The sequence below is a fragment of the Scyliorhinus torazame genome, chromosome 6, assembly GCF_047496885.1.
Source record: "Scyliorhinus torazame isolate Kashiwa2021f chromosome 6, sScyTor2.1, whole genome shotgun sequence".
In the NCBI taxonomy this organism is placed as follows: Eukaryota; Metazoa; Chordata; class Chondrichthyes; order Carcharhiniformes; family Scyliorhinidae; genus Scyliorhinus; species Scyliorhinus torazame.
This window is the reverse complement of record NC_092712.1, coordinates 125,060,787-125,085,024: the sequence shown is the minus strand read 5'-3', so window position 1 is coordinate 125,085,024 and position 24,238 is coordinate 125,060,787. Positions and strand designations below refer to the sequence as shown.

General features: G+C 52.0%; 1 protein-coding gene across 1 annotated transcript in view; it reads right to left on the bottom strand.

The window, feature by feature from the left end:
• Positions 1–24,238, bottom strand: part of dazl (deleted in azoospermia-like) — a 331,824-nt gene that overhangs the window by 149,834 nt on the left and 157,752 nt on the right. The window lies entirely within an intron of this gene.

The window sequence follows — 24,238 nt, the reverse complement described above, 5'->3', positions numbered from 1 at the left end:
GATGAGTGAGAGCTGATGGGACAGTTTTTTTGTCGACAGGACATACCTGGGAAATGTTCTACTTTGTTGGGTAGATGCCAGTATTGAAGCTTTACTGGAACAGCTTGGCTAGAGAAGTCACTCATTCTGGAGCATGTCTTCACTATAGCCAAGATATTGTTGGGGCCCTTAGCCTTTGCTATATCCAGTGAGTTCAGTCTCAAAGTTGCAAAATCAGGTCAAACCCGTGTTATGCTCCTCGACCCGTATTATGCTCCTCTACCAGTGTTATGCTCTTCTTGCTCAATGTGGGAGTTCAAGGACGCTGCCGATGCCCCGGACTCCTTCATGTGCGGGAAGTGTGTCCAGCTGCAGCTCCTGTTAGACCGCATGACGGCTCTGGAGCTGCGGATGGACTCACTTTGGAGCAGCCGCGATGCTGAGGAGGTCGTGGATAGCACGTTCAGTGAGTTGGTCACACCGCAGATTATGATTGGTGAGGGAGACAGGAAATGGGTGACCAAAAGGCAGAGAAAGAGCAGGAAGGCAGTGCAGGTGTTCCCTATGGTCATCTCCCTCCAAAACAGGTATACCGTTTTGGATACTGTTGGGGGAGATGACTCACCAGGCTCATGGCAGTGGCTGGCTCTGCTGCACAGAAGGGCTGGAAAAAGACTGGCAGGGCTATAGTCATAGGGGATTCAATCGTAAGGGGAGTAGACAGGCGTTTCTGTGGTCGAAAACGAGACTCCCGAAATGTATGTTGCCTCCCGGGTGCACGGGTCAGAGATGTCTCCAATCGGCTGCAGGACATACTGAAGGGGGGGAGGATGAACAGCCAGTTGTCGTGGTACATATAGGCACCAACGATATAGGTAAAAAACGGGATGAGATCCTATAATCAGAATTTAGGGAGTTAGGAGATAAGTTAAAAAGTAGGACCTCAAAGGTAGTAATCTCAGGATTGCTACCAGTGCCACGAGACAGTCAGAGTAGAAATTCAAGAATAGTCAGAATGAATACGTGGCTTGAGAGATGGTGCAGGAGGGAGGGGTCCGGAGTTTTGGGACATTGGACCCAGTTCTGGGGGTGATGGGACCATTACAAATCGGGTGGTCTACACCTGGGCAGGACTGGAACCAATGTCTAACACTGTTGGGAAGGGTTTAAACTAATGTGGCAGGGGGATGGGAACCAGATTAGGAAGTTAGAGGTCAGTAAAGAGGCAGCAACTAAAGCCAGTAAGGTACGAGATAATAAACTCAGTGTGACTAAGGGGAAGAGTAGACAGGGAAGAGATGATGAACCAAAGGGACAGGTGGTCTGAGGTGCATTTGTTTCAATGCAAGAAGTGTAACAGGTAAGGCAGATGAATTTAGGGCTTGGATTAATACCTGGGAATATGTTGTTATTGGTATTACTGAGACTTGGTTGAGGGAAGGGCAAGACGGGCAACTAAATATCCCAGGGTATAAATGCTTCAGGAGGGATAGAGAGGGTGGTAAAAGGGGTGGAGGAATTGCATTACTGGTCAGAGATGATATCACAGCTGTGATTAAGGAGGGCACGATGGAGAATTAGAGCATTGAGGCAATATGGGTAGAGTTAAGAAATAGGAAGGGTGCAGTAACATTGTTGGGACTTTACTACAGGCCTCCCAAAAGCGTGTGTGAAGTAGAGGTACAAATATGTAGACAGATTATAGAAAAATGTAGGAGCAATAGGGTGGTCGCGATGGGAGATTTTAACTTCCCCAACATTGAATGGGACTCATGTAGTGTTGGAGGCGTAGATGCAGCAGAATTTGTAAGGAGCACCAGGAGTGTTTTTTAGAGCAGTATGTAATGTGGCGCACAAAGACTCCGTGAGACGAATAGAGTGAAGTCGATGAGGCTTTATTAAGCGTGTCTGTTCCCCAGCAGCCCGATAGTAAACTGGCCTGCAGGGGAAGGCACCGGCTTCTTATACTTCGCCTTCAGGGCGGAGTATGAGGTCAACGGCCAACCAGGACCCGGGATCTGTCAGCCAATGACATTAGGGCTTCCAGTCCCACATGACCCCCAATACATACTACCACATTCACCCCTTGTCAAAAATGAACCCGCCGGGGTGATGCTTCGTATGGTGGTAAGGGTTTACAGGGCTGGTCCTGGGAGGATAGAACAGTTACATGGTAGTACAGTATTGGACAGTATCGTCCTGTTACAACTATTTACAGAGGATATAGGAAAAACAAAATGTTCATTGGACAGTCCATCTTTGTTTTACATCGACGCCACGAGTCGGTCGGGCGGTCTGGTCGTCCGTGTCGATCGCCTCGGCCCCGGCGGTGGTGGTGGTGCTTGTACCAGCGTTGTCGCCTCCGGGAGCCGCACGGTTTCAGCTGTCGGTGCAAAGGGGAGGGGGACTGATCCTCCTGGGAAGGGGCGGTCGCGGGGTGCGGCTGTGGCAGGAAGGGGGGCGGTTGGGTTGATGGTGTCGGGGGGGGGTGTGCGTGGTGCCGGCGGGCGCCAGATCCCGCAGGGAGACCGTGTCCTGTCGGCCGTCGGGGTACTCCACGTAGGCGCACTGGGGGTTTGCGTGGAGGAGGTGAACCCTTTCGACCAACGGGTCCGCCTTATGTGCCCGCACGTGCTTTCGGAGCAGGATGGGTCCTGGGGCCGCCAGCCAGGTCGGCAGCGACGTTCCAGAGGAGGACCTCCTAGGGAAGACAAGGAGACGCTCGTGAGGCGTTTGATTAGTGCTCGTACATAATAATGACCGGATGGAATGGAGAGCGTCCGGGAGGACCTCCTGCCACCGTGAAACTGGGAGATCCCTGGACCGTAGGGCCAGTAGGACGGCCTTCCAGACCGTGCCGTTCTCCCTTTCTACTTGCCCGTTCCCCCGGGGGTTGTAGCTGGTCGTCCTGCTTGAAGCTATGCCTTTGCTGAGCAGGAACTGGCGCAGCTCGTCACTCATGAAAGAGGACCCCCTGTCGCTGTGGACGTATGCGGGGTAACCGAACAGCGTGAAGATGCTGTTCAGGGCTTTAATGACTGTGGCCGCGGTCATGTCGGAGCAGGGAATGGCAAAAGGGAAGCGGGAGTATTCGTCCACTACATTAAGGAAATACGCGTTGCGGTCGGTGGAGGGGAGGGGCCTTTTGAAATCGAGACTGAGGCGTTCAAAGGGGCGGGAAGGCTTAATCAGGTGCGCTCCATCTGGCCTGAAAAAATGCGGTTTGCATTCTGCGCAGATGTGGCAGTCCCTTGTGACTGTACGGACCTCCTCTAAGGAGTATGGGAGATTGCGGGACTTGATGAAGTGGTAAAACCGAGTGACCCCCGGGAGGCAGAGGTCCTCGTGGAGGGCTTGGAGGCGGTCAATTTGTGCGTTGGCACATGTCCCGCGGGATAGGGCATCGGACGGCTCGTTCAGCTTTCCGGGCCGGTACAAGATCTCATAGTTGAAGGTGGAGAGTTCGATCCTCCACCGCAAGATCTTGTCGTTCTTGATCTTGCCCCGCTGTGCATTATCGAACATGAAGGCTACCGACCGTTGGTTAGTGAGGAGAGTGAATCTCCTGCCGGCTAGGTAATGCCTCCAATGTCGCACAGCTTCCACTATGGCTTGGGCTTCCTTTTCCACTGAGGAGTGGCGGATTTCTGAGGCGTGGAGGGTTCGGGAGAAGAAAGCCACGGGTCTGCCCGCTTGGTTAAGGGTAGCCGCTAGAACTACGTCAGAGGCGTCGCTCTCGACCTGGAAGGGGAGGGACTCGTCGATGGCGCGCATCGTGGCCTTTGCGATGTCCGCTTTGATGCGGCTGAAAGCCTGGCAAGCCTCTGTCGACAGCGGGAAAGTCGTGGTCTGTATTAGGGGGCGGGCCTTGTCTGCGTACTGGGGGACCCACTGGGCGTAGTATGAAAAGAACCCCAGGCAGCGTTTCAGGGCTTTTGGGCAGTGCGGGAGGGGAAATTCCATGAGTGCGCGCATACGTTCGGGGTCGGGGCCTATTATCCCATTGCGCACTATGTAGCCCAGAATGGCTAGCCGATCGGTGCTAAAAACGCACTTGTCCTCGTTGTACATGAGGTTCAAGGCTTTGGCAGTCTGGAGGAATTTTTGAAGGTTGGCGTCGTGGTCCTGCTGATCGTGGCCGCAGATGGTTACATTGTCGAGGTACGGGAACGTGGCCCGCAGCCCATGTTGATCAACCATTCGGTCCATTTCCCGTTGGAAGACCGAGACGCCGTTTGTGACGCCAAAAGGGACCCGTAGGAAATGGTATAACCGCCCGTCTGCCTCGAAGGCTGTGTACTTGCGGTCACTTGGGCGGATGGGGAGCTGATGGTCGGCGGACTTGAGGTCCACGGTGGAGAAGACTTTATACTGGGCAATCCGATTGACCATGTCGGATATGCGGGGGAGAGGGTACGCGTCTAGTTGTGTGTACCTGTTGATGGTCTGGCTATAGTCAATGACCATCCTTTGTTTCTCCCCTGTCTTCACTACTACCACCTGCGCTCTCCAGGGACTATTGCTGGCCTGGATTATGCCCTCCTTTAGTAGCCGCTGGACTTCGGAGCGAATGAAGGTCCGGTCCTGGGCGCTGTACCGTCTGCGCCTAGTGGCGACGGGTTTGCAATCCGGGGTGAGGTTCGCAAACAAGGACGGGGGTTGCACCTTGAGGGTGGCGAGGCCGCAGATAGTGAGTGGGGGTATGGGGCCGCCGAATTTAAACGTAAGGCTCTGTAGGTTACATTGAAAATCTAAGCCCAGCAAGGTGGGGGCACAGAGTTGGGGAAGGACGTTAAGTTTGTAGTTTTTGAATTCCCTCCCCTGTACCGTTAGGGTAACTATGCAGAATCCCTGGATCTGTACGGAGTGGGATCCTGCAGCTAGGCAAATCTTTTGTGCGCTGGGGAAGGTAGTTAAGGAACAGCGTCTTACCGTGTCGGGATGTATAAAACTTTCCGTGCTCCCAGAGTCGACTAGGCATGGCGTCTCGTGGCCGTTAATTAGGACCGTTGTCGTCGTCGTCTGGAGAGTCCGGGGCCGAGCCTGATCGAGTGTAACCGAAGTGAGCCGTGGTTGTAGTAGTGGGGTGGGGTCCGTTGTTGCCGTCCAAGATGGCGTCGGGGATGGACAAAATGGCCACCCCCATACATCGCCCGTGGCTGAGGGGTCACAAGATGGCGTCGGGGTGGACAAAATGGCCGCCCCCATGCGTCGTACAGGTCGGGGGCGGTCCAAGATGGCGGGGCCCCTCCTCCCCTCGTGGTGGTCGGGACCCAAAATGGCGGCGTCTGCGGGTCGCACATGGTGTGCTGGGGGGCGCTAGGACCGCGCGGAGTTCCTGCATTGCGAGCGCCCGGGCCGCGGGCGCTAGGACCGCGCGGAGTTCCTTGACTGCGAGCGCCAGGGCCGCGGGCGCTAGGACCGCGCGGAGCTCCCTCGCCGGGGACAGCGGTGGTCGGGGCCCAGGCCGGCGGGTCAGTACTGCGAGCGCTGGGACCGTGAGGAGCTCCCTCGCCGGGGACGGCGGTGATCGGGGTCCAGCTAAGTTGCGCCGGCGGGTCAGGCGTGGGGCGCGGGACGGGGGTGAGGGCCCAGGTCGGCGGCGCCGGCGGGTCAGGCGTGGGGCGCGGGACGGGGGTGAGGGCCCAGGTCGGCGGCGCCGGCGGGTCAGGCGTGGGGCGCGGGACGGGGGTGAGGGCCCATGTCGGCGGCGCCGGCGGGTCAGTCGTGTGGCCGCGAGCGCTGGCACCGCGCGGAGCTCCCTCGCCAGGTATAGCGGTGGTCGGGGTCAAGGTAGGTGGCGCCGGCGGGTCAGGCGTGGGGCGCGGGACGGGGGTGAGGGTGGCGTTCGGGATGCGAAAAACCCCCTCCTCTCCGTGGAGAGAGTGTTGGCCGGCACCCAAATCGGGAGCGCCGGCGGCGGGTCGTACATGGACTGCGGGGAGGGGGGTTGGGGAGCGTAGGCGGCGTGCAGGGCTCCCAGTTCTCCCGGGACCGCGGTGGTCGGGACCCAAAATGGCGGCGCCTGCGGGTCGCACATGGCGTGCTGGGGGGGTTGGGACGCATAGGCTGCCTGTAGGGCTCCCTGTTCTCCCGGGACGGCGGCGACCACGCGGGATCGGCACACCACCGCATAGTGGCCCTTTTTCCCGCAGCTTTTGCAGATGGCTGCGCGGGCCGGACAGCGTTGTCGGGGGTGCTTCGCCTGGTCGCAGAAATAACAGCGGGCGCCCCCGGTGCGACTCGGCGTTTGGACTGCGCAAGCCTGTGGGGTGTCCGGGGGGGGGGGGGGGGGGTAGGGGGTTTGCCGCGGCGGGTACGTACGGGGCCCAATGGCCTGCCGCGCGGTCGGGGCCGTAGGCGCGGGTATTACACGCGGCTACGTCCAGCGAGGCTGCCAGGGCCCGTGCCTCTGAGAGTCCTAGCGACTCTTTTTCTAGAAGTCTTTGGCGGATTTGGGAGGATTGCATACCTGCAACAAAAGCATCGCGCATTAACATGTCCGTATGTTCGTTTGCATTCACCGACGGGCAGCTGCAGGCTCTTCCCAAAATCAGCAGCGCGGCGTAGAACTCGTCCATCGATTCTCCGGGAGCTTGCCGTCTCGTCGCGAGCTGGTAGCGAGCGTAGATTTGGTTAACTGGGCGAACGTAGAGACTTCTCAGTGCTGTGAACGCCGTCTGGAAATCGCGGGTGTCTTCAATGAGGGTGAAAATCTCCGTGCTCACCCTCGAGTGCAGGACCTGCAGTTTTTGTTCGTCTGAGACTCGGCCTGTGGTCGATGTGATGTAGGCCTCAAAGCAAGTCTGCCAGTGTTTGAAGGCTGCTGCTGCATTCACTGCGTGGGGGCTGATCCTCAGGCATTCTGGAATGATCCTGAGCTCCATAGTCCTTTTTAGGCACGCTTAATAAATTGTGGCGCACAAAGACTCCGTGAGACGAATAGAGTGAAGTCGATGAGGCTTTATTAAGCGTGTCTGTTCCCCAGCAGCCCGATAGTAAACTGGCCTGCGGGGGAAGGCACCGGCTTCTTATACTTCGCCTTCAGGGCGGAGTATGAGGTCAACGGCCAACCAGGACCCGGGATCTGTCAGCCAATGACATTAGGGCTTCCAGTCCCACATGACCCCCAATACATACTACCACATGTAAATAGTCCAACTCGGGAAGGGGCCATACTGGACTGGTATTGGGGAATGTTCCCGGCCAGGTGGTTGAAGTTTCAGTCGGTGATTACTTTGGGAATAGCGATCACAATTCCGTATGTTTTAGAATACTCATGGACAAAGACAATAGTGGTCCTAAAGGAAGAGTGCTAAATTGGGGAAAGGCCAAGTATAACAAAATTCGGCAGGAGCTAGGGAACGTGGATTGGGAGCAGCTGTTTATGGGCAAATCCACATTTGAAATGTGAGAGTCTTTTAAAAGGAAAGGTCGATTAGAGTGCAGGACAGACATGTGCCTGTGAAAATGAGGGATAGAAATGGCAAGATTAGGGAACCATGGATGACGGGCGGAATTGAGAGACTAGCTAAAGATGAAAAAGGAAGCATAAAAAGATCTAGGCGACTTAAAACTAATGAAGCTTTGGAGGAATATCGGGAAAGTAGGACAAATCTCAAACACGCAATAAAGAGGGCTAAAAGGGGTCATGAAATATCTTTGGCTAACAGGGTTAAGGAAAATCCCAAAGCCTTTTATTCGTATATAAGGAGCAAGAGGGTAACTAGAGAAAGGATTGGCCCACTCAAAGACAAAAGAGGGAATTTTATGCGTGGAGTCAGAGGAAATGGGAGAGATTCTTAATGAGTACTTTGCATCGGTAATCACAAAGGAGAGGGACATGACGGATGTTGAGGCTAGGGATGGATGTTTAAATACTCTCGGTCAAGTCGGCATAAGGAAGCGGGAAGTTTTGGGTATTCTAAAAGGCATTAAGGTGGACAAGTCCCCAGGTCTGGATGGGATCTATCCCAGGTTACTGAGGGAAGTGAGGGACGAAATAGCTGGGGCCTTACAGTTATCTTTGCAGCATCCTTTAGCACGGGTGAGGTCCCGGAGGATTGGAGAATTGCTAATGTTGTCCCTTTATTTAAGAATGGTAGCAGGGATAATCCAGGGAATTATAGACCTGTGAGCTTGACGTCAGTGGTAGGCAAACTGTTGGAGAAGATACTGAGGGATAGGATCTATTCACATTTGGAAGAAAATAGACTCAGTGATGGGCAGCATGGTTTTGTGCAGGGAAGGTCATGTCTTACAAACCTAATAGAATTCTTTGAGGATTACAAACCTAATAGAATTCTTTGAGGAAGTGACAAGTTAATTGATGAGGGAAGGGCTGTAAATGTCATATACATAGACTTCAGTAAGGCATTTGATAAAAGTTTTCCATAGCAGGTTGATGGAAAGAAAAGTGAAGTCATATGCGGTTCAGGGTGTACTAGCTAGATGGATAAAGAACTGGCTGGGCAGGAGTAGTGGTGGAAGGGAGTGTCTCAAAATGGAGAAAGGTGACAAGTGGTGTTCCACAGGGATCCATGCTCGGACCACTGTTGTTTGTGATATACATAAATGATCTGGACGAAGGTATAGGTGGTCTGATTAGCAAGTTTGCAGATGATACCAAGATTGGTGGAGTTGCAGATAGCGAGGAGGACTGTCAGAGAATACAGCAAAATATAGGTAGATTGGAGAGTTGGGCAGAGAAATGGCAGATGGAGTTCAATCCAGGCAAATGCGAGGCGATGCGTTTTGGAAGATCCAATTCAAGAACGGACTATACGGTCAATGGAAGAGTCCTGGGGAAAATTGATGTACAGAGAGATCTGGGAGTTCAGGTCCATTGTACCCTGAAGGTGGCAACGCAGGTCGATAGAGTGGTCAAGAAGCATACAGCATGCTTGCCTTCATCGGACGGGGTATTGAGTACAAGAGTCGGCAGGTCATGTTACAGTTGTATAGGACTTTGGTTAGGCCACATTTAGAATACTGCGTGCAGTTCTGGTTGCCACATTACCAGAAGGATGTGGATGCTTTAGAGAGGGTGCAGAGGAGGTTCACCAGGATGTTGCCTGGTATGGAGGGTACTAGCTATGAAGAAAGGTTGAGTAGATTAGGATCGTTTTCGTTGGAAAGACAGAGGTTGAGGGGGGGAACCTGATTGAGGTCTACAAAATTATGAGAGGTATATACAGCGTGGATAGCAACAAGCTTTTTCCAAGAGTGGGGGTGTCAATTACAAGGGGTCACGATTTCAAGGTGAGAGGGGGAAAGTTTAAGGGAGATGTGCGTGGAAAGTTTTTTTACGCAGAGGATGGTGGGTGCCTGGAACGCCTTGCCAGCAGAGGTGGTAGAGGCAGGCACGATAGCATCATTTAAGATGCATCCAGACAGATATATGAATGGGCGGGGAACAGAGGGAAGTAGATCCTTGGAAAATAGAAGACAAGTTTAGATAAAGGATCTGGATCGGCGCAGGCTGGGGGAGACTAAGGGCCTGTGCCTGTGCTGTAATTGTCTTTGCTCTTTGTTCTAAATAAACTTCTTGCTGATTACAACTGAATGTGCTCCCTCAGCTGTTGAATCTCTAGAATCATGGTGTTGAACACCACATGAAAGCAGCACCCGAGGGCAGCAAGGGCACAGAATGAAGTTCCCACCCAAAGTATAATGTCCATCACCAAACGTCACTCCTGATTGAGCCCTGCAGCAGTCTCCAGACTGGGCCTGCATCAAGTGAGGAGACCCACAATATGTGACTTCACCTCATACCCACCAATTTGCCTGTCATAGATGCATCTGTTAGAACATGGAAACATAGAAAAATACAGCACAGAACAGGCCCTTCGGCCCACGATGTTGTTAGGATGCATCAATGCACACAGTTGCTCTGGAGACGCAGTCACATCACCAAGGACACCCTCCATCGTCGTGTGGCACTATCACAGGTGCTAAATGGGAGAGATTCGTATTAGATCTAGCAGCTCAAAACTGAACATCTATGGAAGTGTTGGGAAGTATCAGCAGAATTGTATACCACAATTTGTAACCGCATGGTTGGGTACATTTCAATTCTACAATTACAAGCTGAGGGACCAACACTGGTTCAAAGAGGACTGTTGGAGAGCATGTTGGTAGGCATATATAAAAATGGGTGTCATTTGCAAGGAAATCAGCCATGATCCAGCTTGAATGGTGCAGCAGGCCAGAGGAGTCAAATTGCCTACTCTTATAGATAGATACATAGAAGATAGGAGCAGGAGGCCTTTTGGCCCTTCGAGCCTGCTCTGCCATTCATCACGATCATGGCTGATCATCCAACTCAATAGCCTAATCCGGCTTTCTCCCCATAGCCTTTGATCCCCATCTCCCCAAGTGCTATATCCAGCCACCTCTTGAATATATTCAAAGCTTTAGCATCAACTACTTCTTGTGGTAGTGAATTCCACAGGCTCACCACTGTGTGAAGAAATGTCTCCTTATCTCTGTCCGAAATAGTTTACCCTGAATCCTCAGACTGACCCCCCTGGTTCTGGACACACCCATCATTGGTAACGTCTTCCCTGCATCTACCCTGTCTAGTCCCGTTCTAATTAAGTCTCTATGAGATCACCCTCATTCTTCTGAACTCCAGCGAGAACAATCCCAACCTAGTAAATCTCTCCTCATATGACAGCCCCGTCTTCCCTGGGATCAGTCTGGTAAACCTTTGCTGCACTCCCTTGAGAGCAAGAACATCCTTCCTCAAAGGAGACCAAAACTGCACACAATACTCCAGGTGTGACCTCACCAAGGCACTGTACAATTGCAGCAACACATCCCTGCTTCTTTACTCGAAACCTCTCGCAGTGAAGGCCAACATACCATTAGCCTTCTTTACCGCCTGCTGCACTGCATGCTTACCTTCAGCGAATGGTGCACAAGAACACCCAGGTCCCGCTGCACACTCCCCTCTCCCAATTTACAACCATTCAGGTAGTAATCTGCCTTCCTGTTTTTGCTTCCAAACCAACCTCACTCTTATCCAAATTATACTGCATCTGCCATTGATTTGCCCACTCACCCAACCTGTCCAGATCATGCTGTAGGATCCTTGCATCCTCGTCACAATTCGCCCTCCCACCTAATTTGGTATCATCTGCAAACTTTGAGATGTTACATTTTGTTCCCTCATCCAAATCATTAATATATGTTGTGAATAGCTGAGGTCCCAACACCGATCCTGATGGTACCCCACTAGTTACTACCTGCCAATTTGAAAAGGACCCATTAATCCCTACTCTTCGTTTCCTCTCTGCCAACCAGTTTGCTATCCACCTCAATACATTTCCCCTATTCCCATGCGCTTTAATTTTGCATAATCTCTTATGCGGGACTTTGTCAAACACCCTCTGAAAGTCCAAATATACATCGGCTGGCTCCCCTCGTCAACTGTACTGGTTACCTCTTCAAAGAATTCCAACAGATTTGTCAAGCATGATTTTCTCTTCATAAATCCATACTGACTCGGTCTGATCCTGCCACTGCTTTCAAAAATGTTCCGCTATAAAGTCCTTCAGGTTACTATCGGATCAGCCATAGTCTTAAGTAGGCTAGAAGTGCTTAAGGGCCTACTCCGGTTTCTTGTTCATTTGTTGCAAGTGCATGCTAAATAGCAAAAGCAATAAGGTGCAGACAAAGCCAAGCAATCTCGCAACCAATAAATTAGATGAAAGTTCTGTCTTGGCACATCCAGTCTTGAATGAGGGGCTGCATGGGACAGGAGTACCATTCTTGCTGTGGGGCAAGAGCCAGGTGGGGGGGTACAGCCGTACAGGTAAATAAGACGACTGGGTTTACAGCGACGGGGAAGGTCCCAGTCCAGAGGGACGGTACGTCATGGTCAAGAGTGTCTTGGATGGGGCACCAGTGGTCCTCATTAATGTGTAGACGCCCAACAGGGATGACAGTTCACAAAATGGCAGAAATCTCCGACGTAGTTACGCACCGACTGATCATGGGGGCGGCGACGCTTTAACTATGTACAGGACCCACCGACAGTCAGATCAAACCCCAAATTAGGGAAGACCTCGAATATGGCAAAACAACATGCATAAGCGCATTTATGGTGCAGATGGGGATAGTGGACACTTGGGAAGTTCGTACACCCAGGGGAGGATTCTACTTCTTCCCCCAGGTACATAGGGTATACTAGCACATTGACTTTGTGGTGGGGAAAGCGGTGCTTCCAGGGATAGTAACAGCGGAATTCTCTGCAATTATAATCTTCGACCACACTACATGGATGGGAGGTTGGACACGGGTTGTGCCAAATGCCCCCCATGGAGGTTGGAACGGCCCTCCTTGCCAACAAGGCCTTTCGAGAGAAAATATCACAGGCCAGAGATGGGTATATTACCAATAACCAGAATGAGGCGGTCTCATCCTCCATATTCTGGGAGGCACTAAAGGATGTGATCAGGGGAGAGATCATCACTTATAAAGCATGCAGAGACAGACAGGAGAGGGGGGCTAGGCAACAACTGGTTGACCCCTTCCTGGAGGTGGATTGGCGATACTCCAGAGACCCTGAGCTTCTGATTTGGGGGGGGGGGGGGGGGGGGGGGGGAAAGAGAGAGCTGAGACAAAGCCAGCCGCCTGCTGGCTCACCAGCTGAGAAAGAAAGCAGGCAATTGGAGACAACAGCAGACTAGTAACCGGAACAAGGTCAACAAAGCCAAGGCCTTCTACCAGGAGCTATACACCTCCTCCCCCAAATGGAACTCGAGGATGAAGCAGTTCCTCGAAGGACTGGACATGCCAATCGTGGGGGAGGATAGAAAATGGGGGCTGGAAGCACTATTAGAACTGGAAGAGGCCATGGACGGCGTCAACTCAGTGCAGGCAGAAGGCCCCGGGACCAGACCGGTGGACTTCCATAAAATATTCATGCCAGCACTGGCCCGAACTTGCGGGAGAAGATCAAAGACTCACTAGCAAGGGGCACCCTGCCTCCAAAACTAGCCCAAACCTCAATCTCGCTGATACCCAAGAAAGACAAAGTCCTGACCGAATGCAGGTCCCTGCAGACTCAATATAGGTCGTTGCTCAACGTAGATGCGAAAATACTGCGCAAGATCCTAGCCAGGCGACTGGAGAACCGCGTACCAGAGGTAGTCGCAGAGGACTCAACAAGGTTTGTTAAGGGTAGGAGCTGGCAGCTAACATCGAACTGGACGGCATGGTAGCACGGTGGTTGGCATGGTTGCTTCTCAGCACCAGGGTCCCAGCTTGGGTCACCGCCTATGCGGAGTCTGCACGTTCTCCCTGCGTCTGCGTGGGTTTCCACCAAGCATTCCCGTTCCTCCCACAAGTCCCGAAAGACGCGCTGTTAGGTAATTTGGACATTCTGAATTCTCCCTCTATGTACCCGAACAGGCGACTAGGGGATTTTCACAGCCTACTTGTGACAATGAAGATTACTGTTATAGATGCCTGCTCCCTACCCGGGGAGAGAACACCAGAGGCCTTCAACAAAGTCGAGTGGAAGTACCTTAAGAGGAATTGGAGCAGTTTGGACTTGAGCACTGTTCACCCCCTGGGCGAATCCTCTGTACGATGCTCCCATGGAGAGCGTGCAAACCATACCACCAGTTCCAAATACTTCCAGCTGCAAAAGGGCACAAGGCAGGGATATCTGCTGTCCTCGCTTCTATTCGCCCCGGCAATTGATCCACTGGAAATCACCCTCAGAACATTAAAAAAATTGAAAGGGGATCCAGAGAGGCGACAAAGGTCACAGAGCCTCACTATGCCATGACCTGCTCCTCTACATCTCAGAACCTCAAAGCAGCATGGAGGTATTCATGAAGCTCCTGAAAGAGTTGAGCCTTCTCAGGCTAAACTCAACCTGTGCAAAGTGAAATTTTCCCAGTGAACCTACAAGGGAGGGGAGCGGAGCTGGAGGGACTGCCGGTTAAACAAGCCCAAAAGAAATTCCACCACTTGGGGATCAAAATGGCTCACAACTGGTCATGGATCTACAAGCGGAACCTGACAAGTTTGGTGGAGGAAGTAAAGAAGGATCTGTAAAAGGTTGAACATGCCCCCATTCTCTCTGGCGGGGAGGGTGCAGGCGATCAAGATAAACGCACTGCCAAGGTTCCTCTTGGTGTTCTCTTCTCCCTCTTTCCCCTCCCCCCCCCCCCTCCTCTCTCTCTTCCCCCCCCCTCTCCTCTCTCTCCCCCCCCCTCTCCTCTCTCTCCCCCCCCCCTCTCCTCTCTCTCTCCCCCCCCCCCTCTCCTCTCCCCTCTTCTCCCCCCCCCCCTCCCTCTCCTCTTCTCCCCCCCCCTCCCTCTCTCCTCTTCCTTCCCTGCCCCCCCCCCCCCCTCCAAAAAGGGCCTTTGGGGAATCCACAGATCCCCAAAAAGGCTCTGCAGAGAAAGAGAAAGAGAAGCATGTGAGGCCTGGCCCTCCCAAACCGGCAATACTACGCTGGCCAGCCACAGCAGAAAGAAAGAGGATGTGGGTAAGGGAGCCGGAAACAGAATGGGTAAGGATAAAGGAGGAATCCTGCATAGGAACCTCCCTCTGAGCCCTTGCCCATAACCATCCCCACCAGCCAAGAACTCTAAAAGCCCTTTGGTAATAGCCATGCTCCGGACATGAAACCAGCTAAGGCAACAGTTCAACCTGACCCAAATATGGAACAATGACAGGTTTCCGCCAGCCACAACGGGCGCCACCTTTAAAAAGGTTGAGACAGGACAGGGGGACACCGATATTTAGGGTCTTCTACATGGATGACAGACTAGCGACACTAGAGGAGCTGACGGAGAGGTTCCAAGTAGACTGGATATATATAATTGACAGTTGAGGAACAATGGGACACATTAAATGCCTCTCAATTAAAGTATTTTCCTGAGAGGAAGAAGAATTGCAAGAGGGAGAAAATGTTCCATCGCTAAACAAGGAAGTCTAGGAGGACATAAAAGGCAAAAACTAGGGCATACCATACTGCAAAGGCTAGTGGATTGGGGAAGTTCAAGGTTCAGCAAAAGGCTACTAAAAATAAAATCAGAAGAGGCAAGATAAATTATGAAAAGGAAAGTAGCAGAAAACTACCAAAAGCTTCTACAAGTATATAAAGAGGAAGAGAATACCTAAAGTAAATGTTTGCCCTTTGGAGGACAATACCGCTGAGGTAATAATATGAACACAGATGGCAGAGGAACCAAACCAATATTTTGCCTCAGTCTTCACAATAGAAGATAATGAATTCCCCAAAACTGCAGTTAATGAGGAACTTGGTGCAATAACCATCAGTAGGGATAAGGTACTGAAAAAACTAATGGGATTTAAGGCAGATATGTCCCTGGGACCTGATGGCCTGCACCTTAGGGTGGCAGACAGTAGATGCATTGCACTCAAAGGGGCGGGAGGCCTTCACCAGATGCACTCGATTTGGCCGGTAGAAGTGCGGTTTGCACTCCGCGCAGACCTGGCAGTCTCTGGTGACAGCCCTGACCTCCGCAATGGAGTAGGGCAGGTTGCAGGCCTTTATGAAGTGGAAGAACCCAGTGACCCCCGGGTGACAGAGACCATCGTGTAGGGCCCGGAGTCGGTCCACTTGTGCACTGGCACATGTACCTCGGGATAGGGCATCGGGGGGCTCGCTGAGCTTCCCAGGGCGATACAAAATCTCGTAATTATAGGTGGAGAGCTCGATCCTCCACCTCAAGATCTTATCGTTTTTGATCTTGCCCCGCTGTGTATTATTGAACATGAAGGCAACCGACCGTTGGTCACGGAGGAGAGTGAACCTCCTGCTGGCCAGGTAATGCCTCCAATGCCACACAGCTTCCATAATGGCTTGGGCCTCCTTTTTGACAGAGGAGTGCGGAATTTCGGAGGCATGGAGGGTGCGGGAAAAGAATACCACGGGCCTGCCCGGTTGAGGGTGGCGGCCAGAGCCACGTCCGATGCATCGCTCTCGACCTGAAAAGGGAGGGACTTGTCGACCGCGTGCATCGATGTCCGCCTTGATGCGGTTCAAGGCCTGGCGGGCCTCAGATGTCAGGGGAAAAACTGGAGTGAATGAGTGGGTGGGTCTTGCCCGCATAGTTAGGGACCCACTGGGAATAATAGGAGAAAAACCCCAGTCATCGTTTCAGGGCCTTGGGGGAGAGGGAGTTCCATGAGGGGGCGCATGCGGTCAGGGTCGGGCCCTAGAACTCAGTTTTCCACAACATAGCCAAGGATGGCTAAGCGGTTGGTGCAGAACACGCACTTCTCCTTATTGTACGTGAGATTAAGGAGTTTGGCGGTGTGGAGAAATTTGAAACGGTTAGCGTCGTTGTCCTGCTGATCGTGACCGCAGACGGTGACGTTGTCCAGGTACGGGAAGGTGGCCCGCAGTCCGTACCGGTCAACCATTCAGTCCATCTCACGTTGGAAGACCGAGACCCCGTTAGTGACGCCGAAGGGAACCCCAAGGAAGTGATAGGGGCGGCCATCTGCTTCGAATGCAGTGTATTGGCGCTCCTCCGTGCGGATGGGGAGCTGGTGGTAGGCAGATTTCAGGTCCACTGTGGAAAAGACCCGGTACTGTGCAATCTGATTGACCATATCAGATATGCGTGGTAGGGGATACGCGTCGAGCTGAGTGTACCGATTAATGGTCTGACTGTAGTCAATGACCATCCTGTGTTTCTCCCCAAGCTTTACTACTACCACTTGGGCTCTCGCTGGCCTCAATGATGCCTTCCCGCAGAAGCCGCTGGACCTCCGACCGGATGAAGGTCCTGTCCTGGGGGCGACGGGTTTGCAATCCGGGGTGAGGTTTGCAAACAGGGAAGGTGGTTCGACCTTAAGGGTAGTGAGGCCGCATGCAGTAAGGGGGGTAGGGGGTCCACCAAATTTTAAAGTTAAGCTTTGGAGGTTGCATTGGAAGTTCAGACCGAGTAACAGTGCAGCGCAGAGGTTGGGGGAGGACGTAGAGCCGGAGGTTGCTAAACTCTACGCCCTGGACGGTGAGGGTCGCGATGCAGTACCCCTGGATTTCCACGGAATGGGATCCGGAGGCCAGGGAGATTCTCTGGGTAACGGGGTGTACCGCGAGGGAGCAGCACCTTACCGTAGTGGGGTGGATTATGTGTTCCGTGCTCCCGGGGTCAAAAAGGCAGGAAGTCTTGTGCCCATCGATTTTCACCGTTATCGTTGCGAGGCTGGGACTGGTCGAGGGGGATCGAGGCGAGCTGCGGTTGATGCTGGTACGTCCCGGGCTGGTCAGCAGTGGTGACAGGTGATGAGTGGCAAGACGAACTTCCCGACGAGCAGGGGTCTTGAGGTGCTGTCCAAAATGGCACAGAAGATGGCGGCGCCCACAGCGGGCGGCCTTAAAGATGGCGCCACCCACGGGCTGCATGTGGTCTGCGGGGACGAAGATGGCGGCGCCCACAGGTCGCACATGGAGGAATGCTGGGCCTAGAAACAGTGGCAATCGACTGGGCCTGGCACACAGCAGCAAAATGTCCTTTCTTTCTGCAGCCCTTGCAGGTTGCGCTCCGCACTGGCCAGCGCTGCCGGGGGTGTTTGGTCTGCCCGTAGAAGTAGCATTTGGGCCCCCCGCGGGTGGCTGGCTGCCGCGCGGCGCAGGCTGGGGTCAGTAGCTGGTGGGGCCCACGATGTCCACGAGGGTGCCGTGCGGTCGGCGGCGTACGACTGGACGTTACAGGAGGCCACTGTTAGCGAGTTCGCGAGCTGCCTGGTTCCCATAAGGTCAAGCGTACCCCCTTCCAAAAGGCGCTGGCGGATGTACGCCGACCCCATGTCCGTAACAAAAGCGTCTTTGATTAAAAGTTCTGTATGCTTGACTGCCAAAACTGCCTGGCAGTCACAGTTCCTCGTCAGGATGTGCAGGGCACGCCAGAAATTGTCTAGGGACTCACCGGGGAGTTGCTGTCTCGTGGACAGGAGGTGCCTGGCGTAGAGTTTGTTAACCGGCTGAACGTAATGTCCTTTCAGGGCTCCATTGCTTCAGAGTAAGTGGGCGCATCCCGGATGAGAGGGAAAATGTCAGGGCTTACCCGTGAATAAAGGACCTGGAGCTTCTGTGCGTCCGAGGGTTGTTCAGCCGATGTTCGGAGGTAGCTTTCGAAGCAGGCTAGCCAGTGGTCAAAGGCGGACAGTGGCGTTGGCTGCTTGAGGGTGCAGCTTTAGGCGATCAGGCTTGATGCAAAGTTCCATCGTTTTAAAATCTTTGCTTAATAAATTGATGCACTATCAATTACTACAAAGACGAGAGTAGTGAATAATCAAGGCTTTATTGAGCAAAGATATGTGGCCTCCTGTAGCTGCTTCCAGAATGGGAGCAGCTCCGGTGAGCACACACGTCTATACGCCGCCTACTGGGCGGAGCCAGCAGGCAGGGATTTACCCATGTACCTCTAGTACAGGAGCCTTACCGTACTACACCTAATATACAGTTAGCGGTGACTACCACAAAGACCATAAGACATAGGAGCTGAATAGAGTCTGCTCCGCCATTCAATCATCCCCATTCTCCTGCCTTCTCCCCATAACCCTTGATCACGTTATTAATCAAGAACCTATCTATCTCGGTCTTAAAGACAGTGATTTGGCCTCCACAGCCTTCTGCGGCAAAGAGTTCCACAGATTCACCACCCCTCTGGCTGAAGAAACTCTTCCTCATCTCAGTTTTAAAGGATCGTCCCTTTAGTCTGAGATGGTGTCCTCTGCTTCTAGTTTTTCCGAGAAGTGGAAACATCTTCTCCATGTCCACTCTTTCCAGGCCCCACAGATGCACCTGAGGGAGAACGACTGACTGCAGGTAAGGAAGGACTGGGTGGGACAAACGCATCATGTTGTTATGGGACGAGGGCTAGGTGGGTAGCCATACGGACAAGGACGTTTACAGACGAAGGGAGAATAGTACGCCCTGGTCAGCGGTGCCCTGGTAAATGTGTACGCGTCCAACTGGGACGGCACGGATTTTATAAAAAACACCATGGCGGACATCCCTGGCATCGGCACACACAACTGATCATTTTGGGGGATGGGGACACGCGCGCGCGCACACACGCAGTATACAGGGCCCATTGACAGACTGATCAAATCCCAAAACTGGGAAAAAGACAGGCATGGGCTAGGGAATTGGGAGCATTCAGAAGCAGATGCAGGCAGTGGACCCATGGTGGTTCCTATACGCTGTCAGAAGGAATTCTCAAACTTTTCACTGGTACACAAGGTATACACCCGTATAGACTGCTTTGCAGTGGAGAAATCAGTGCTTCCAGACATAGTAAAAGCGGAATGCTCCGCGACAGTCGTCTCCGACCACGCTCCACATTACATCGCTGCTGAACGTAGATGCAAAAATAGTCACAAAAGTCCTGGCCAAGAAACTGGATGATTATAACAAAAGTAGTAGCAGAGGATAGACAGCTAACTGTGAATTTCAGATCGCTGCTGAACGTGATATTTACCCATCTGGGGATAAAACATCAGAGGTGATCATCTCCATGGACGCAGAAAAGGCCTTTAACAGAATTGAACAGAAACACCTCAAGAGGTACTGGAGCAGTTTGGGCTCGGGACAGAATTTACCTCGTGGGTGAAACTCCTGTACAACGTCCCCAAGGCTAGCTTTTGGACCAACACCATCAGCTCGGAATAGTTGCACATTGGCACCAGGCAGAGATGCCCACTCTCCCTGCTCCAGTTCGTCCTGGCAATTGAACCCCTGGCGATCGCTCTACGAGACGCAAAGGGCTGGAAGGATATCCCAAGAGGAGGCAGAGAGCACAGAGTCTCACTCTATGCGGATGACCTGCTCCTCTACATCCCAGACCCACGAAACAGCTTCAGGAAATCATGAGACTCTGGGAAGAGTTGTGGCTGTAAACTCAAACTGGGCAAGAGAGGTATTCCCGGTGAACCCGAACAGGGCAGGGACAGAACCGGAGGGGGGTCTACCATTCAAACTAACGCAAGACAAATTCCACTACCTGCCGATCCAGATAGCCTACAACTGGTCAGGGATCCATAATCTGGCTAGTCTGAAGAAGGATGTTAAAAAAGGACCTACAGAGATGGGATGCACTCATGTGTGGAGGAGGAGGAGGAGAGAAAAAAAAGAATCCAAGAATCACACATCGCAGAGGAAAAGAAATATGGGCGGCCTGGCCCTTCCAAACCATACTACCATAGACAGCCACAGGCGAGAGAGTGAAGGGGTGGTTAAGGAAGCCGAGCAAGGACTGGGTAAAAATAGAGACCTCCTCCTGTACAGGAACAGCCCTCCGAGCCCTAGCCATGACAGCACTCCCACCCCCCTCCTGGCAAAGTACACATCTAGCCCAGTGATGGTAGCCACATTAAAAACTTGGAACCAGATGAAACAACACTTCAACTTAACCAAGGTGTCCACCATGACCCCCATTTGTGGTAACCACAAATTCCCATCAGCCACGCTCGACGCTACTTTAAGTGGAGACAGGACAGGGGGGATGCTAGCGATTAGGGACTTTTACATGGGGGACAGACTTGCCACCCTGGACGAGCTGATGGAAAGACTGAAGCTACCGAACAGACAGGAGCTCCAACATTTACAAATCAAAAACTTTCTCCGCGAGAAGATGACTAGGTATCCTAAGGCCCCGAGAGAGACAATGCTGGAGGAACTGTTCGGTGCGGATGGTTATGGAGAAGGGGAACTTGGGGACATTTACAGACAACTGTTAGAAAGGACAAGGACAACACTACACGGATGAAGACAGAAATGGGAGGACAAACGAAGGATGGAGACTCTGGAGCGAAGCACTGAGCAAGCCAAATCCACCTCCTCCTGCACAAGGCAGGTTCAAAGTGGTGTACAGAGCATACCAAACCGGAGCTCGAATGAACAGGTTCTTCCTGAAAGTGGACGACAAGTATGAACGGTGCCAGGGAAGGCTGACCAACCACACCCACATGGTTCTCGGCCTACCCATAACTGGTCAGGTTCTGGACAGCCTTCTTCGAGGCGATGTCCAATGTTGTGGAGGGGAGGGTGGAGCAGTGCCTGGGATCAAAGTGATGGCTGCAAAGGGCCGCAACCAGGGCCCTGGAGCAAAGAAGCACTGCATTGCAAGTAACCACCCAGTACGGAAACTGGGTGAAGGAAGACCCCGGAGTACAGGGGGCCTACCCACATGCCGGACGCACTGTTGGTGGCCATGCTGGGTGTCCCCTGGACAAAGGGAAACCCCGGAGCGCAGGGACCCAACCACATGCGGAGAGCAGCAACAGCAGCCATCTTAGACAGATCAAGCAGAGGGCAGTAGAGCGGAGCTGCTGATTGGCTGCTGCAGGGAACATTTGCATAAGTGTCTTGCGGTCACTGCATCCAGAAAGTGTACCAGAGCAAGACACCCTCGGGGTTCAAGTCAAGGCAAGCATCCAGCAGAGGGCAGCAAAGTGGAGCTGCTGATTGGCTGTTGCGGGGAAAATTTGCATAAGTGCCTTGCGGTCACCGTATCTTGGTGGTTTGTGAAGAACGCGAGGAGAGCGGCGGGGACACAGGATAAGAGAGCGCAAGGAGAGCGGCAGGGACACAGCTGCCGGAGAAGTGGCCTTCAGATTGTCGGCAGGAGTAGTGGCCAGGGGTCTGTCGGGAAGTTATGTTTACCTCTTTAAAAACTTACCTTGAAGAGTGACATCACAGCAAAGCAGTGACCGGATTGGCTGGCTGGTAAGGAAAGTGCTCCAATTAGCAGTAGCTGGGAGAAATTTAACTCTTCGTGTGTTGTAAGTATTGTGATTGGTAAGTAAAAGCTTTATTCCTTTCACTTATTCATTATTTGATATTATATTTGTAATCAGTTAAGGTAACGTGTAAAAATGGCAGGAGATCCCAGACCCGTGTTATTCTCCTCGTGCTCAATGCGGGAAGTATGTCCAGCTGCAGCTCCTGTTCGACCGCATGACTGCTCTGGAGCGGCGGATGGGTTCACTTTGGAGCATCCGCGATGCGGAGGAGGTCATGGATAGCACGTTCAGTGAGTCGGTCACACCGCAGATTATGATTAGTGAGGAAGACAGGTAATGGGTGGCCAAAAGGCAGAGAAGAGCTGGAAGGCAGTGAAGGTGTCCCCTGCGGTCATCTCCCTCCAAAACAGGTTTACCATTTTGGATACTGTTGGGGGAGATGACTCACCAGGGGAAGACAAAGCAAAGACGAGAGTGGTCCGAAAGGAAGAGTGCTAAAGACATGGATAGAGCAGGGACAGGAATGGTTGTTGCAGGTGCCGGGGTTTAGATATTTCAGTAAGCTCAGGGAAGGTGGTAAAAGAGGGGGAGGGGTGGCATTGTTAGTCAGGGACAGTATTACGGTGGCAGAAAGAACATTTGATGAGGACTCGTCTACTGAGGTAGTATGGGCCGAGGTGAGAAACAGGAAAGGCGAGGTCACCCTGTTATGGGTTTTCTATAGGCCTCCGAAAAGTTCCAGAGATGTAGAGGAAAGGATTGCAAAGATGATTCTGGATAGGAGTGAAAGTAACAGGGTAGTTGTTATGGGGGACTTTAACTTTCCAAATATTGACTGGAAACGCTATAGTTAGAGTACTTTAAATGGGTCTGTTTTTGTCCAGTGTGTGCAGGAGGGTTTCCTGACACAGTATGTAGATAGGCCAACGAGAGGCGAGGCCATATTGGATTTGGTACTGGGTAATGAACCAGGATAGGTGTTAGATTTGGAGGTAGGTGAGCACTTTGGTGATAATGACCACAATTCGATTAAGTTTACTTTAGCGATGGAAAAGGATAGGTATATACCGCAGGGCAAGAGTTATATCTGGGGGAAAGGCAATTATGATGCGATGATGCAAGACTTGGGGTGCATCGGATAGAGAGGAAAACTGCAGGGGATGGGCACAATGGAAATGTGGAGCTTGTTCAAGGAACAGCTACTGCGTGTCCTTGATAAGTATGTACCTGTCAGGCAGGCAGGAAGTGGTCGAGCGAGGGAACCGTGGTTTACTAAAGCAGTTGAAACACTTGTCAAGAGGAAGGAGGCGGCTTATGTAAAGATGAGACATGAAGGTTCAGTTAGGGTGCTCGAGAGTTACAAGTTAGCTAGGAAGGACCTAGAGAGAGAGCTAAGAAGAGCCAGGAAGGGACATGAGAAGTCTTTGGCAGGTAGGATCAAGGATAACCCTAAAGCTTTCTATAGATATGTCAGGAATAAAAGAATGACAAGGGTAAGAGTAGGGCCAGTCAAGGATAGTAGTGGGAAGTTGTGCGTGGAGTCTTAGGAGATAGGAGAGGTGCTAAATGAATATATTTTGTCAGTATTCACACAGGAAAAAGACAATGTTGTCGAGGAGAAGACGGAGATTCAGGCCACTAGACTAGAAAGGCTTGAGGTTCATAAGGAGGAGGTGTTAGCAATTCTGGAAAGTGAGAAAATAGATAAGTCCCCTGGGTCGGATGGGATTTTTCCTAGGATTCTCTGGGTAGCTAGGGAGGAGATTGCTGAGCCTTTGGCTTTGATCTTTAAGTCATCTTTGTCTACAGGAATAGTGCCAGAAGACTGGAGGATAGCAAATGTTGTCCCCTTGTTCAAGGGAGTAGAGACAAGTCCAGTAACTATAGACCAGTGAACCTTACTTCTGTTGTGGGCAAAGTATTGGAAAGGTTTAGAAGAGATAGGATGTATAATCATCTGGAAAGGAATAATTTGAGTAGAGATAGTCAACACTATTTTGTGAAGGGTAGGTCGTGCCTCAAAAACCTTATTGAGTTCTTTGAGAAGGTGACCAAACAGGGGATGAGGGTAAAGCAGTTGATGTGATGTATATGGATTTCAGTAAAGTGTTTGATAAGGTTCTCCACGGTTGGCTATTGTAGAAAATACGGAGGCATGGAATTCAGGGTGGTTTAGCAGTTTGGATCAGAAATTGGCTAGCTGGAAGAAACCAAAAGGGTGGTGGTTGATGGGAAATGTTCAGAATGGAGTCCAGTTACCACAAGGATCTGTTTTGGGGCCACTGCTGTTTGTCACTTTTATAAAATGACCTGGAGGAGGGTGTAGAAAGATGGGTGAGTAAATTTGCAGATGACACTGAAGTCGGTGGAATTGTGGACAGTGTGGAAGGATGTTACAGGGGGACATAGATAAGCTGCAGAGATGGGCTGAGAGGTGGCAAATGGAGTTTAATGCAGAAAAGAGAGAGGGGATTCATTTTGGAAGAAATAACAGGAAGACAGAGTACTG